At 42.9% G+C, this 17,300-nt stretch overlaps 1 long non-coding RNA gene across 6 annotated transcripts in view; it reads left to right on the forward strand.

Moving 5' to 3' along the window:
• Window positions 1–17,300, forward strand: part of LOC109371450 (uncharacterized) — a 128,954-nt gene that overhangs the window by 74,071 nt on the left and 37,583 nt on the right. For 3 of the 6 annotated variants that reach the window (XR_002121877.1, XR_002121876.1, XR_002121878.1), the window contains one exon: window positions 12,465–12,749. This is a non-coding gene — a long non-coding RNA (uncharacterized LOC109371450). Of the gene's footprint in view, window positions 1–12,186; window positions 12,750–17,300 lie in introns of those variants that run through there. The other 3 variants (XR_002121874.1, XR_002121875.1, XR_002121879.1) reach the window with 2 other exon arrangements.

The following is a 17,300-nucleotide window of genomic DNA, read 5'->3' on the forward strand; positions in this document are numbered from 1 at the left end:
AGGGAGAAAACCTTCTTATTTCTATTCCAACTCAAAATTGTCCACTTCCTAAAAACATACCTCTTGTTGACTATCTGTGAGATACCTTGAACAAATAAAAAACTGCAGACATGGCCCTAAACTTCACTTAAATGATTGTGTTTATGATTTTTATTTTTCTCCTCACTTTTGCTATCGTTGCTGTGAATGGCTTGGAACATGCAAAATATGCTAAGCAAGAAACAGCCCGTACCTGAAGAGTTAGCAGTTGAAAGGCACAAAGAGGAACAATGGATTTAAAAACCTCTTGAAGAACAGCCTTTTGCTGCATATATGCCAGGCAAGACAGTATGTGGCAGGAAAAGAGTTGGGGAAGCTGCTTTAAAAACCTATTAACTGGGAATGTGAAAAAGCAGGGAACAATTGGGAGAGGAGGGAGGTGCTCGCTGCTTAAAAGGCTTTTAAATGTGACCATATTTTTGTTGGCTTTTTGCCTGAGACATAAAATGAGGATGGTGTACTGAATGGCTAGCTGGCCGCTGAAGGTGGAATGAATGGAAGCTAGGCTAGGAAGTCAAGGCTGGATTTTGAGACGCCACTCTGGGCCGTATGCAGCTGGTGAGACAACTCTCAGCAATGATTTAGTGCAGTAAACACAAAATTCAGTCAGCCTGCTCAATCACCCTTTCATTCTTGTGTTTCTCTTGATCCCATAAATATTTGCCTCTGCGGTCTTTGCAGCAGATATTAAGGAGTTAATAAATTAGCCAGCCAACAGGCAGGAATAGAGAAAAGCCATGGAACTTAGAACTGAACAGCTGACAGCAGATCCTGCAGGTGTGAGATAGGAATCAGCTCTGCATTTTCTCCATAGCACAATTTCCTCTGGGCTGTGGCCTGATTTTTCTGGCCCCTTCAGGACAACCTGAGTTATAAGGGAGAGAATTGCAGAGGATCTTGCTCTATGATCCTATGAACTCTCACCTACTTTAAGAAGGAAGCAATCTTCTTCTATGTTTAGACTGATACTATTACATATTGGCGGTGGCCTTGTAGGATTTTAGTTTCATGTTAGGAAAGAAAAAATACTCTAGAGGCCATTCTACTGAAATAAGAAATGGTAGATTAAACTGCACAGCACAGGTGAATCAGCCTCCTGCAATTGGGTGTCAAGGGGCGAGCCCGTGTGTGTGTGTGTGTGTGTGTGTGTGTGTGTGTGTGTGTGTGTGTCTAAGGGAACAGGGATCACTACTTGCCTTGAATATGTAAGTCCCACAGCAAATAGTAAGGTCAAAACAGAGTAGGGGAAAGGAGAGAAATGGACTGCATTAAAGTGTGTACTTCTTATAGACTAGTTTATCATATTCTTCTAGTCATTCCATTTGCTGGTAATGGACATTCAAGGCTAACTCCACATTGTGGTGGTTCTTCCAAATCTTTTTGACTTGTAGTGGTAAAAATGCCACTTGAAAGTGTTCAATATGATCCCTTGGCTAACAAAATATTCTAGTGTTTCTTCTTGAAAGAGCTTTGCATTGCCTGTAAGAGTGGTAGTGACTAATTAGATTCATAAGAAAATTAATTTTATTTTTCTTTATGCTGGTGAATATGGCCTATACATCCAAGCCCTTTTGACCAAACTCTATTATGAGGTATGTCTTTGGGAAAAGGATAGAAAAACTCAGCAATCTGAGACTCTTTTCTAGGTAGGACTCCAGAAAGGACAGATAACTGCCTTCAGTTGTTGATAGTCAAAATGGAAGCTAGTACCTACTATTAAATCTCATTTTGGATCGTCTCTTTCTCTAAGCCCTACTTTGTGTCTCTAAAATCCTATGCTTCCTATTTCTACTTCTAAAACAGAAGAGCCTGTAACTTAGACCATAAAAGATTAGCTGCATTCAGAAAGACTAGCCTTAGAGAGCTCTGAAAAAAATTTCCCCAATCCAAAAATATGTTCTCAGACTTTTTAGAGGGGGAGGGGGTCTAAAAATTCCACCATTAGAAATTTTAATATTTAGAATAAATCTTTGTCCCTTCATGACAAATTAAATTTCAAAACACAGCAACATTAAATGAACATAGAAATCCAAAGACATGTATACTATGCAATTCTTTAGTATTTGTGGTCCAAAATCAGAAAGGAATATAGAAAATTTAAGTTACTTATGGTGTTATTTTGTAGGATTATAGATTACATTTTCCTTTTAAAATTTCCTTGTGCTTGTAATAAACATCAGTAAGAAAACAATATCACTTTTAAAGACTCTAGTTCTGCTTGACTACTGTATCTCTCTAGCTATTGGAACCTAAAAAATAAATACATAAAATTTTAAAATATAAAATTAAAGAGTACTCAGCTATGTAGAGAGAGTGATTGATTTAGGGAGAAACACATAAAACTCAACAAATATTCATTTACAAGTTAATGTGTATTTATTACGGGAAAGGCACTTTGTTGGGTGATACAAAAAATACAAACATGACCAGATCTGTGCCCCACCCCGTTGAAAGAGCTTCCGGCATACAGCTAGTAACTTTGAAGAAAGAATGCTGTTGTTATCAGTCATTAGTACATTACAGTGAATTCATGTATTAGCGATTTGTTTCCGATTTTGAAAAGCGGAAGAATAGGGCAAGCCTGAGAAACTACCTAGGGAAGATCAGCCTGGATTAAGATCCTTAATGAAGGAAAGCGAGGGCAGTGGGCATACGCTGGGAGAGGCGATAGCACAAAAGAGGGAAGAGGATGAGAGCAGGCTGACTGCAAACTAACTGTGTCTGTTTCAGAGGGTTGATCAGAGCAGGCTCTGACTCCTAGGACACAATTTTCAACATATGAAATGGACCCCTAACAAAGTATTATGCCTATCAATCAAGGAGTGCCAAGTAATCAAGGAGGAATATTTATAGACAAATATACCTTCACAGTAAAAACTCGGAAATAGTATGTATTGCCTTATTTGCCACCACGGCAGTTTTAGCCCAGTAATTTTTGAAGCTCACTCTAATACCTGATATTGGAGGTAGCCTTGTTCTATTATTCTGTTCCAAACGTTTAAAACCAGATGGAAAAGGTAACACCCTTAAGGAGTCGAATTCATCATTAAAAATAAAGCGTTTTCCGAGTAGTTAGGGAAATGGGTTACTCTTTTTTCCCACCTTTTCTAGACATCAAAATATATTGATTTCCCCTCGCTGGTAAAGAAATATGGCATTGAGAAGTATCAAATGAACCCACTTTGACAGACTTCAAAATGATACTACTCAGCTATTATTTTTAAATCTTTCCCTTTGTGAGACTCATTTCTTACAGCTGATCACTCTCTTAAGGAAGCGTTAACACTCACAGACCCTAACTTTTCATTTGGTCCTTAATACTCCATTTGGTAATCAATATCTTCTTTTGCTCCCCACCTATCCCACCCCCGACAGCCTTATTCTGTCAGTATCACATTTTTCTTTAGTCACTTTCTTTCACTTTAAATCCTTCCCTTTGGGCCAAGTTTTCTGCTTTTTTACAATATATCTATATTTGCTTCCTCCTTCTCTTTCTCATTTAACCCTTTCTAGACCTTTAGATTATGAACATTGAAATTTGTGACTCTTTTTTTTTTTTTGGCTATGGTGGCCTCCCATTAATAAAATTTCCCTCCTCCCCAAGATTGCTCTAAGAAAGCATAACTTCAAGCAACTATTGCCCGAATAGAGATTTCACTTCATTTGATTCTTCACAATGTGTTAATTCAAATGTGTTCAAGAATATGATTTCCTACTCCTATTCTTAGTATTTTCTGAGAGTCTCCTTTATTATACCTTTCTATCGCAGTGTGGAAATTTTAGCTATCTGTGGTCTACTCTGAACTGTACATGGGACAGTGATAATGACCTTCTGACCCTCCAGTTCTTCCTGGCTGTGGGTAGAATTGATAGCACTTTTTCAATTTCTCCCTTGTCTTTGCTTGAACATACTGGAATTACAACCTCTGACAAAGGTAACATCCCTTTTGTAGTGGAAACAAAAGGAGTGTGTAATGAATTGGTTAAGATTACATTGCATGTTTAGATGATGAAATCCAACGGCAGCTCAATTCCTTTATTTTCTCTAGCTGGACCTGGTCTTTCAATAAGACATTATTGACTGGCATCTTCCCCAGAACAGGTGCTTTGGAATATAGTCTTGCTGCTTCGTGTTCTTTAGACTGAAAAACAACCATAGTATAGGTCAAGGGACTCAGATATGAGACAATAATGCCCAGTCTCTGTCAATGATCCATATCTAGGTGGCACTAAAAGAATGAAGGGTCCTTGGGTTTATATAACATGCTAACCCTTTTCAAATCAACTTCAGTTACTAAGATGGCAGGATGTGAATTATAGTTTTATATGTCATTTCTCGGCAAATTTCTAGGACTGAGAGGGAAAGACCATTTTTTATAATTCACCACTACAGATGTTGGTATACTGACATTACAAAGTGAATTTTTAATCTTTAGGAATATGGAATCAATTAATGCCACAATTGTGTAGTATTCACAAACTCTATTTTTTATCACAAAATATATCATCTTCGGTTGCTCTTAATAGCAAATTATTGGCCTTTTTCTACCTTTCCCCTTGTTTTACATGTACTAGTATCTTTACTTTAAAAATAAAATCACTTAGAATTTTTGCTTTTCAAATAGTATAATGCCCATGTTGGCTGCAGAAAATATTTAAAATGTTTTTCAAAGAATGCAGATCATTTATTCATCTTTTAGAGAAAAATGATTCTATTCATCTTAATTATTTTTGCCAAGGACTATAACACTAATTTTACTCTTTCTAAAAATTAAAATAGCAAACAGTTTATATAAGGTGTTGATAATTACCTATATTATTGTACTGCTGTGACAGATGTTGGCAAAAAAGCCTAAAATGCCTACAGCTGTGCACTCCATGACATCTAGTTTATACTCAGACAGAAGGCTAACAGATGTTCTGAACTGTCACTTTGCCTAAATGTTTTTTAAAATCTAAGGACCTGCTTTATAATTCACCAGGGTCTGGTTTGGTTTCACAGAGGTCCTCAGAATTCCCATCTGTGACAATTAATGTTAAAGACATTGATAAATCAACCCATGTTTTTCCTCTTCTTTCACAAACAGCCATGAGTTCATGGCTGTTGTGATGAATTGTGGATTGTAAAAGCCGTTTTTATATACATCCTAGTTGTGAAATGCTTTCCTTAAACACACATAGAATTGGGCTACCAGAATTCATGAAGATTTGTTTTGAGCTGGGTGTATGGGAGGGCCAGGGAGTCACCCGTCCTTTTCTTTTCATACCTTGAAAGTAATGTTAGCTATTTCCAATGAGCTATGTCTTTCCTAGTCCAAAAAAAAAAAGTGCTTTGTTATTTTTATTCAGCATTTCAATAACTCTGCTCATAAGAATAACTATTAATTGCGCAGCCTATTAGGATAATGGAAGACCAAAATAAATGGCATTCACGAAGTTTGCAGCATAGCTTCCCCTGCTTCTCACCCTAATACTTCCTCTTCCCAAACATACCTTCACTTCAGATCCTTCAGACAGAGTTACTGCCCCGTGCAAAGGCCATCAATGCCTTATTTGCTGCTGCTCTTAATTTTAACAAGCTGGATTCCTGTAGTACACTTGCTTAATAGTTTAAACATTCTGTTAACAATCAGGTGTTTGGCCTATCCTGTTTCTCCTCCATTCTGTATAGAAATATAACTCCAAATAGTACATCTTTCTGGGTTTGTTTCTAAATTAGTCCCCACACTTAATTATGAGGATGAGAGGGATGCCTTATTCCTCTTTGTTATAGGCTAAGCTCTCAGTAATCCCAAACAAAAGAGCCAGTTCTGGAAGATATAGGATTTGCTAGCAGGATTATGGTCTCATAGATAATGATGTGCAGTCAGCAGAAGCGAAGCTTTATTTTAATTCAAATAAGCTAGTAAACAAACCACTGACAAGTCTGCTGGTGAGAGTAACTGGCTGCTGTTGCCACATTGGCAGCTAAATTATAGAAAATCTATTATACCCTGTTCACCATATGTTTAATTTAATACAAGATACAAATTAAACTACCCACAGTGCCTATTAAAATAACAATACTTTTTTTATATTTGAATGTCTTAAAATAATTTCTACTGACCTTTTAAAGGGTGGTTTTGATATAGGTGATTATCTGGGGGGGAAAGGTAGTTAATCGAAGGCAAAAAAATGTAATTGCCTTTCTGAGAAAATAAAAATAGAAATGTTCACTGGCTTGCAGTTGTTAATAAGGTTAATTAGCAGTCATGTGTTCTGTTATTACTGCATTTCCCTCCTACCCTTTTGGTTTCTAAGGCTGGATTTTAAGAGTGATACTTAGTTTGACCTATGTGTCCAAACTGTCCTCATGAAATCATTACCCTGATCAAGCCAGCCGATGGGTAGCCTTAAACCTGATGCCAATTGAGACCTATATTCAGAAAATTTGAGTTTAAACTCTAGGTCCAACTTTGGTATGGCACAGGCAGGAATAAAACAGACTTTTATATTCCTGCCTCAAGTCAATCTCTTCATAGCTAAAGATCCTAAAGGGAGCCAGAGTTAAGAGGCTGCCTTCCAGAGAAAGGAGAGAAGAAAAAAATAAGACCACACACTGTTCACAACCAATTTCCTTCTGTACCCACAACAGTCAGTAACCAATGATGCTTGCTTCAGTCCATTTGGACTCAGTCCACCAGATACTAAAGACCAGGATGGGCTTTAGAATTATAGAGCTAGATTTGAAACCCAGATCTACAATTTCCCAGCTGTGTAACCATAGATATTTAACCCAGCTGGATATTCCCTTCACTGTGTTTTTAAAAGGGGAGGTGTGATAATTCCAATTTTATAGGATTGTTATGAGAATTAGATAAGAGAAAATATCTGGTACATAATAGATGCTCATTAAAGGTTAGTTCCTCTTTTTTGTTTACCCTCAAGCAAATAGAATGTTGCTGTTTCTTCAAGGGTGAAAGGAGAATGTTAGGAGAAGGGATTAGAAGGGAAGATGCAAGATAAATTCTCCCTAGAATCACTTTCCTTGGATCATTAACTCTTTTCCCAAAATGGCATGCTCCTTTTCTCCCCAAATTCACTGCTATATTTACTCTCTTTTAAAAATGTATCAGTAAGCCACCCAGACCAACTGCGTGTCCTTGGACCTCTGAGAAATAGAGAAACAAAGAATAATCACACTTTGGGATACTTTTTCAAACTTTTATATACATACAGCTTTTGCACTGTATCTGTAAGTGTGTTCATGGGACTGCACTATGTGAATTTTGGTTCAAATGCATGCCTATCAAATCCAACTGTGTACTGGTAGTTACAATATTGCATAAGGTGTACATTTGGAAAATATCCTCAGTTTAAGTTATTCTTGAAGTCCAGCAGATGATATTTTATCCAAAATATATTAATTTATCTTAGATTGATGCAATAAGTAATTTTGAAAGAATGGCACTGGTAAGGATATGCCAGGGGGTCACAAGACAAAAATCTCGTGGCCCCTTCCCCTCAGTTCACTACCCTGTGACTCAGAGGCTGAGAAACTAGAGATATTTTCATTTATTGAAACTTTGAAATATTGATAAAGTAAGCAATTGAAAAAAAATGGGGTGGGGGGGTCACAAAATGTGTGGCATATTTAAATGTTTAACATTTTAAAATTAATACCGTTAACACAAAACATGTGATTGCATGTATAATTTCATTTTATACATAACAAAAAAATGTAAAAGGCCATGGATGAATGCTCCTCATAGGTCTTACCATCCCTCCAACTTCCCTTAGTTATAAAACCACAGCCTTCTCTCTTCCCTGTTGTCAGTCTTAGACTAAAACAAAGACTGGGGGAACCTCAGAGAGTTCCAGAAGTTTGAACACGAGTGGGAAGGAAGCCCATGCTGGGTATGTGGCCACTGAGACAGCAGGCGCCGCCTTTCGCCGCCTTTCGAGCTGGCCCTCGCTCCCACCCTCACCACCTCTGCTTTCCAAGTCCTGGCTCACTACCTTGCGAGCCGCCCTCCTTTGGGAGAGTCCGCCCGCCCTGGGTTCCCGACTCTCCATCCCTGAGCCCCTCCAGGTGACCCTGGCGCAGCCCCCAGGAGGACGCACGCCTCCCAGCGCTCCCAGGGCTCTCCCGGGCTCGCAATTCCACACGCGGCGGCGCGCTGGAGAACAAACCACACGGGCCGCGCTGTGCGCTCGCGGGAGCGAGCTGTTCCCAGCGTCACTTTGACATTTGAGTCTAATCAGGGAACTCTTGCCAGCCCGTCCGCCAGCCCGCGCCTCGGAGCAGCCCAGAGGCCGGCGATGGCGCATGGGCAAGGGCGGTCTGGAAAGCCCGGCCCGAGGGCGACCCGGGGACCCAGGCTTCCCTTTCGGAGCCGGGCCGCACGGGCAGTGCAGGCCTCGCGGGGGCTGGGCCTGAGCGGCGCCGGGACATGCGGACCCAGAGCGCGGGAAACCGGGCGGCGCGCGAGGGCCCGCGGGGAGGCGGGGGGTGCAGCGACCCCCGGGCTCCGGCGGAAACCCAGCCGGGCCAGCCGAGCCCCCGCTTCCTAGTGAGAGCGAAACTGAATGGGGCTGCCCATCCCGCAGGGCCCGCCAACCCAGAAGGCCGGCGGCCCCTTTCCACGGCCCAAGGCAAGGATGGGGGTGGGGGTGGGGAGGGAGTGGCTGGGAGGCGGAGGCCCTGTCTTGAAGGTTCGTCCGGGGACCTTGAAAAGCAGGGGTCCCCAATCCCTTCAGGCGCTCGGGCGCGCGCTCTCGGGTGAGGTTTTGGAATCGAATGAGTTTGGATGGAAAGCACGTCCTTTCCCGTGTCGCGTCCCACGGAGGGTCGGCCTGGCCACGCTCCCCCGTCGTCACTTGGAAGCGAGCATCAAGTGGCAGTATTGTGTAGTTGTGTCGAAGTGAATAACTGCATGGTGTTGGGCGAGTTGAGGGAGCACCCTATTCAGAGTCTGCGGTCTAGTTACGAGCACTGGAGGCCACAACCCCCCGCGGGCTGGGGGAGCTGCTGCCCGCTCCGACCTGGCGCAGGCGGCTCCCATCCGAGACCCACTCCGGGTAGTCGGGCAGCGGCGGAGGGAAGAACGTGAGGGTTGGCCGCCCAGCCCCGCGCCCGTGCCCCCAGAGGCGTCCCCGAGACCCCAAAGCCCGGAACCCGAGGCCGCGGCCGAAGAGCCGTGAGCCAGGCCCAGGGTCGGGGCCCCGAACCGTCCGCTTCCGACTTATTTCCATGTAGTTAGGGTAGGAGCGGCCAGTTGGTGAAGGATTGATTGCTTAATGAGAGAGAAGCTACAGCTTTCACCATCGCTGATGGTTAAAGCATGACACTGTGCTATCTCGGTGGACTGGTATGGTTATTCACTGCAACGTCCAGACCCTGTTGGTGTGTATAGTATTTCCTTATAAGCAGCACTCGTCACTTTAAAACCAGGTTTCAGGTGCCCCTCTTGCTAATCCCTTTCACCATTAGTCCGCTTAAATCCTCTTTTTTTATCCCCTTCCTCCGTTTTTCCGGCCTCCCTCCCTCCATTCCTTCCTCCCTCTCTCCCTCCCTCCCTTCTTTCCTCTACCTGAACCTTCGTGCTGAATGCCACTCACGACATCTGCAGCCTAGGAGTGGTGGGGTGCGCCCCCCACATGTCCCAGGGCAGCTTGCATTTGTGGAATTGGAGAGCTCAGGTTTGGCCCCAAAGCACTTTTGTTAGTGACGTTTCCAATTCAGAGACCATAAATCGGTTCACACGGATTCCCCAACCCCTCAGAAAGCTGTTTCTTTAACCTGGGATCATTTTGGTAGTGTGTTTCTGCTCCAGCGAAAAAGGAGCTGACCAGTCAACTTAGTTTCTGGATACAGAAATTTTTTTTATAAGCAGTTTTCCAGTTGCAGAGAACTACTTCTTAATTTCCTTGCCTACCAAGGCAGCTTGTCACTTTGGCCTTTCACCATCACACATTACACATTTTTTAAAGGCTCATGTCTTCCCCCATGTCAGAATGTCACTGCATTTCGGGTGTTGAAACAACTTTTGGGGACAAAACTCTTCCTGATCCTTCACAAGAGAGTAAGACCTACTTCCTAATGTCTGGTATTCAATTGATGTGTAAGGGTTACCCACCATTAGTCACCTTAGGCTACTCACTGATGCCTTGCTATCTTACAGACTTAGATTCAGCCCCAGACCTCTCCCTCCATGGAGAGAGAATAACAGTTCATATTCTTTCAGTTCATCATAAAAAGGGAAATAGCTTTTAATCAGGTTGGGGCATCCTTCATAAATTTTGCTATTCAGAAAACAGAGAATCTGATAAGGGAAGCAGAAAGTGATCATCCCATTATTTCAGTGGATTGCTTTTTAGTGCAAAGTTAAGAAACAACATTTTACATTTGCCCTCTCCCACTCCACCTTTAGTTGGGAGGAAAGTGTTTCTACTATTGAGTTTCAGTTTTGCATAATGCCCCCCACCTTTGTAACAATGCCAAAAGTAATAAATACACACTCTTTAGCCTGGCCTATTAAAGGTCATTCTTGATTTACACTCTTCACTTCCCCCTTCCCCAACACACTCACTCTTATAAAAGCACATTTTTCTTGATCCAGATAGTGTTGGGATGTGCGTAACTTTTTTAGTATTTCCCTGACTTTTCATTCTTTCTGAACTGCTCTTCAGGTGTTCACCCTGTTTTGTTGTTTGTGTTTGGTTTTCAGGTTTCATAGGAAAGGCTTTAATCGGTTTCTAAGTAATAGTTTCCAAGATGCCCTTCTTAGATGACGTCTAGACCAGTTGTAAACCAGTAACATTATTGCTGCCAAAAGGGAAATAGAAGCTAAGGTCACTTTTGTCAAGGGATTCATTTGAGCATTTATCTTTCTTTTATTTGGGATGCTTTATGGGAAGAAAATGGGAACTAAATGGGGCAGGGGACAGAGACAGAGTACCAATGAAAACTTGTTTTTAAAATTAAAGCCATTTTCCCAGACTTATTGTCTTGCCACAAGTGAAAACACATAAAGAAGAAGTCATGAAAGTGGATTCTTGTCCCTCTGGGTTATTGGAGGCCTGGAGAGCCCTGGCATTACTTCCTATAGAAAGGTAGATGAAACCTACTCATCTCCCCCTGCCCTCCCCTTGCAGCACCCTCATTACCCAAGGGCTCAGGACTTTCTCAACACTGATACCAACCTCAGCGGGGTCTAGGTGGCAGGGCTTCCCTGGCGAAGAGAAACAGCTTCTCTCTATAGAACTGAAGAGGAAGCTGGGTGACTGTAGAACAAGCCTGAGGGGGTGGAGCGCCGTAACTGGAGGGCTGTGGCCACCGGTGCCCTGGCAGGATAGCTATTAACGAGTCAAAGCTCACTAACAGTGAAAGAAAGAGAGCCAAGAGTAGGACCCTTTGGGTGCTAGAGGCTAACCTTTAGCTTGTTCCACTCCTTCCCCTGGGCTCCCATCCTAGGTTTCCTGGGATTGCAGACCTCACCAGAGGAGAAGGTGAGGATGATAAGGAAACATGCCTAGTCCCTGTCCAACATGCGTGCCTGGGTGGGAACTTGCAGACACCAGGAGACACACCTCAAGTCCTCAGTGATGTGTGTGTCTGACTCATGCAGTTGTGCATGGTCAACAACGGAGGGGGGAGAAAAGCCTCACTCCTTTTCTTAACTCGCACTCTGTGTAGTTGTTTCTCTTCTCCCCCAACCCTCCGCCTTACCCCATCAGGACCAAATAGAATTGCAACTCCTTTGCCTTTGCCTGCACTGAGCCTAAAAATTCAGGATTTGATAAGGTTACTGCACCGTTGATACAATTGCAGATTTTCAAAAACCTCCTCAAAGAGACAGATGTTTGGGCTGATTAAGAATTGAGGAGGAAACCTGCAGCTGCACCAAGGAATAATCTATTGGACAAAAATTAAAATATTTTAATAAAAAATATGAAGAGATCAGCCCGACCTTGCAAGGTCTTCTGCTTTAAAAAAAAAATCTTTATCAAACCCCTATTCTATGGCTTCAATAAACAGAGCCCATTACCTCACGGCATCTTTTGTTGGCCCCATGCAAGAGAGAACAAAATGGTTATTCAGGGGAACGCTTTCGATTTTTATTGTGGGTAGCCTGCACAAAGAGCCGTGTTATTGTATTTAAAAGAACCATCTGTAGCAGAAACAATGGCATCAAATTATCTTTGAATACCCACTGAAAAAACATAAAGCTTTTTTTTTTTATTCTTCTTCTGTACGGTGGGGGGATAGAGCAGTGTTAGGATAACTGACTTTTTTGTTGTTCTCTGGGTGCATTCTTCTCGCTCCCCCTCTCTCTCCCCCTCACCCTCTCACTCCTCTCTCTCTCTCTCTCCCTCTCCCTCTCTCTCTTTTAAAAAATCAGCCATTTGGGGTTTTAAGCCATAAACGATTTTTCTTGTTGCAGGGGATTGCAGTGGCAAAGCTAGGCTAGGTCTTGGAGGCTGGTGTATGGCGAAGCGGGTGAAGACAGGAGGCTGATGGAGAGACTGGGGGGAAGAAAAGCCGAAATGGATTCACGGTGCCTTGGATGGAGGACGAGAGGGGAATTGCAAGCTCCTTCAACTGTTCTGTCCGGTGAGAAGTGATCAAGCTTGGGCTGACAAGAGGCTCAGGGAGCCCTCACGTTCTTTCGCTTTTTTACCTGCCAATCAAACTGCTACAAGACAACACCCTGATCTGGCATGGACATGTAAGTAGCTTGCAACCCAACTTTGACATTCACTGCTAGCTCACTCCTCTCCGCCCACCCCCCAACTCACTTTCTTCCCCTCTCATTCTTTTTTTTTTTCTTTTGACCTTTAAGAGGTCTGGAAATACACCCTGTGTGGCAGGTATTTAACAGACAGATTTAAGCCTGAAAAACATTAACTTTTGGGATTAAATGCTAATTTGTATTTCTTTAACAAATGAAGAAATGAAATAACATTATTTTATTCTCTTCTGAGCAGTTTTCTGCTGGACATAATCAGTTGCCTTGCAAGGGTGTGTGTGTTTCTTTTCTTTTTTTTTTTTCCTGTGAAAATGAAGAAATCTGTGAGCCCCCAAGAGAGAAATGCAGAAATGAAAAATTCAGGCTTCCATTTTAAGAATGTTAAATTCTAGCGTTTCATTCCTACAAAGAACCTCTCCAGACCAAGGTTACATAGAATGGAAAGAGTGGTTTAAGCCAAAAGGTTCATGTCATTAAGGGGTTGCTAGTATTTCATCTGGGTCTCTTATTTTGGTGGTGGTTGAAGGGGTGGGGAAAAAAAAGAGAAGGAAGGGGACATGGCGACACCTCGTTCTTTATGAGAGATTGACATTGACATCTAGAGATGCAAGAGGGCAGCTGATAAGCAGGAAATATTACCTGAGAGAAGGAATTACAGAGCATGGAGTAGCTGGAGGCTAGGAGGGCTTCTGTGGGAAGTTGTGCGAGGGGTGGTAGGGGCTTGCTCTCTGGTGCCCTCTAATGGTAATTTGAACCAATGTTTTACTTTTCTTAATTCAGTACTGGGAAAAGCAGCTGGTTTTTTGTTGTTGCTGTTGGTTTTTTCCTCCTCACACTTAGAAACTGGAGACGATTAGTGGAGTAAATTGATTATTTCCATCCCAGAAACGTACATATATGCCTTAAAATTATCATTGTTTTCTCCTCAAACATCCCCTCCTCTCCAAATTTTGTTAGACTAATAAAGGAGGAGAGGCTAATGGCAAATTGATTAATGGTGCGTGGCCCGTTTAGTAATTCGGGGAAAGGGATTCCTTTGCTACCTGAATATCACTCTGGCTCTTCTAATACACTCGGAGAGGTGTAGGGGGGTGGAGGGTGGAAGGATGATTTGGAAATTGCAGATTCTGACACGGGCTCATTATAATACAATTTAAAGGGGGCTCTTAGGAACCTCAGTTATTGCGACATGTGGTGGTCAGGGGGCTTTCCTTCCCGCCTCCTTTTTCTTTCTTTCTTTTTTTTTTCCTTTCTTTTTTTTTTAATTTGGTAGATAAAGGTTAATCTTGGGCTGAATGATAGAGCTATGATTGACAAGAGAAAAGGTGTTGAGGGCAGGTCGCGCTGTCTTATTTACAGCCCACTGCTTGCTGTAGAGTCTTTGTTAGGACTGGAAAGCTAATTTAGTGCTGATCAAAAGCACCACAGAGTTAAAGGACTGGTAATGACTGCTAATTTCATTTCAGCCTCATGCATCCCCAACTGCTGTAATTAAAGACACGCTATTTAAATACAGGTGAAGGTTTTGGGGTTTTTTTTAAGTTGGGGTGGGGGTGGGTGGATTACAATTTTATTTAGATTTCATCTTATACATGGGTGTAATGTAGTTCAACATCAGGGTTTTTTTTAAAGAGCCGATTCTTGTCATTTATACCTGGCTGTGCAGAATCGGCAGTGCGAAATGTGTCAGTCACATAAAAGCCCTGTTTAAAGAAAGAGGGGAAAAAAGGATGCAGAGGAGTAACTGTTTAGGGGGGGATTTAAATATTTGGGTCTTTTTTTCCCCCTTCAAATTAACTGAAGGGCTTCGAAATAGCTAAAGTATTTGAAACTTGGGGCAGGGTTAACAGGCCAAAGGGATCAGTGTCAGCTTTTAAGACTTCTAAAAAGATCATGTGAACAGATGGAAAAATATATTTTTAATTAAATAATTTCCCCCACACTGTAGCTGCAGAGTTGGCTCAGAAACCGTGTAATTCCTCAACCGATAGGAGTTTCTTTATGAGAACATCAAAGGATAGAAAGCTCTACATTTTCGTAGTTGGTTAAAATTGATAACCCCCACCCCCCCCCACACACACACACACACACACACAAAAAAAAAAAAGAATTTAGCCTTTAATCTCTTTTTATCCACGAAGACTAAAGCTCTGTACTCGACCCCGCGAACGGCTCTCGCCTTCCGGGGCTGGAACCCGGCTCAGATGTGAAGCGGCACCGAGCCGCTGCGCAGGTTCGTGCCCAGCGCCCCCTGTTGGACACAGTAGGAGCAGCGCAGCGCCAGTCCTGGAAATCGCTAGACCCTTGCTCTGGGGTTAGGTAAAACTCTTTATTACTCTCCAAAAACGAGGTGAGGCGAGGAAACAAATTTTTATATCCTTGAAAGATAATATAATTTTAATTCAATAAAAAATAAAAAGAAGATAATACAATTTTCATTCAATAAAAAGTAAAGACTAAACTATTTCTCCTCCTCCTCACATCCCAGCCACCCCCTTGTCCCCGTTTGGATTTGGGACTCTCATTAAAGATTCTTCGACAGTAAAACAGGTAGAGAAGAATGATTTAAAAATCAAAGAGTGTTTTCTTCTGTGGCGGTGGGTAACCAAGCAAAAGTTGCTTCTCCCGTTCTGTCCAAATTTCAAAAAATAACACGGAAGATGCTGCTGCTTGCTGTTTTGGCGTTGTCAGAAGCATCTTGAATGCCTTCAGAGGTCCTTCCAGTCTCTGAGTAAACGAAATGCTGGCTCCTTTTTATTTGTTAATTTTCAGAATGTAATTAAAAAGCTAATCTGTTCTGTGAATGTTTCCCATCCCCCAAACTAATTTTATCAAACTTTTCTTACACCCTCCCCTCCAACAGTTAAATTCCAGATATTATTATTTAAGAAACAGGTTCCTGACACCTTTCTTCTTTTATCTCAGTCTTAGGATTTCAGGGAAAGTATGCCAGTGATAAAGAGTGTTTTCTTTTGAAACTTAGCATTTTCATGGACCAGGGATCCAAATTATCCTAAGGGAAAAAGAAGTATTTTTACACTTATCAAAACTACCTGTCTATGTAAGAAAGGGCTTTGACTTTTTCTTTGGTCATCAGGTAAGGGCATTTTTCAGAAAGATAAACTATAAAAATGACACCCTCTGAATTTAAAAATATGGGAAAATATAGGCTTACTTAGATGTTTAAAATCAAATTGAGACAATTCGTGCGCTAAATGAACATACATGATCTCAACACAGTGTTTTATGATTTTGACCTTCAGGGATTTTAACTTTTAGATAAAAACCTTAAGAAGTCTCGGGCTTGCTTTTTTGTTGTTTCCCGATTGAAGGAAACCAGCTGAATGTTCATAACAGAATTACTTTTTAAGGCATTTAATACTGTGGCTCTGCTTGTTTCTGTGGATCTTATGCTTCCCACCTCCCCAAATCAGGGGATCCAAGATTGTGTTTTCAGGGGGGGGATTGCTGAAAACGATTTGGTGCGATGAGAGATGACTTCTCCATCTGATTCCAGAATCAAATCTCGGCTTATGTGTCTCAATAAATTAGTTCGGATACAGTGGCAGGAAAAGAATCAAGGCTTTCGATCAGTTTTTACCCGGAATTCTCTCGAAATCACGGGCAAGCGGAATTCCCTGCTACAGACACCCTCACCCTTTGCTTTACCAAAAGACTAGCCCCATTACAGAAATATTAAGTCCTGGCCAGCTTTGGAACCAGCGCCAACCCCGTAAGGTAGCAAACGGTGTGCTGACAGCCGCGATCCCAGGCTGCCCGCGGCGTGGGGAGGCCAAAGCCAGCAGAATCTTGGAAGCGACCCACGAAATGGGACAAAATGCCTGCTGTTCGGAAGGGAAGTCGAATTTGCAACAGCAGAGGCCGGGAAATTTCAACCCGTTCCGCCCCCTGGGGTTCTAACTTGTAGGGAGAAGGCAGGAGGGGGAGCCGCACCTGGCTGTGAGTCCCCAACTTCCCGAAGCCCAAGGAGAAAGCTCAACCCCTAGTTTAGGAAGCAGAACTAAACAAGTGGGTGGCCTAGGCCTGGGAATGCCACCCAGCTCTCCCTGCGCAGTGTCATTTCTGTGGCATCAAGCAGCCTCAGCCTCTACCGGAATCCCACACCTCACAGCGGCAAGGAGCAAGGCGGCCCTTCCATCTTTGGGGATTGGGGAGGGGGCAGCGAGTGACTGAGTCCTGAGCAGCCGGCAAAGCCGCGGCTGGTAACTGGCCGCGCTTCCCCGCAGCAGCAAAGGGCCTTTTAGGGGCGGGGCGGGCAGTTTTGGTCTCCTGTCCCAGCGTCCAGGCCTGAGCCCGCGCCTGCTGGCTGAGCGCCCTGTTTTGTAAGTAGTCAATCTTGCCCAATTCTGAGGGCGATCCAGGAGGATGGGCCAGCCTAGCCTGGGCCCAAGAAGTTGGTGCCAAGCCCTTCAGCCCCCTCTCCTGTCCATCACACCTTTCCTGATGAACCCAAGCCTCACTCTGGAAAAAAAATAAATAAATAACTATATGTGGCTTGGCGTTTGGTAG

This window comes from Hipposideros armiger, unplaced genomic scaffold, assembly GCF_001890085.2.
Source record: "Hipposideros armiger isolate ML-2016 unplaced genomic scaffold, ASM189008v1 scaffold_14, whole genome shotgun sequence".
NCBI lineage: Eukaryota > Metazoa > Chordata > Mammalia > Chiroptera > Hipposideridae > Hipposideros > Hipposideros armiger.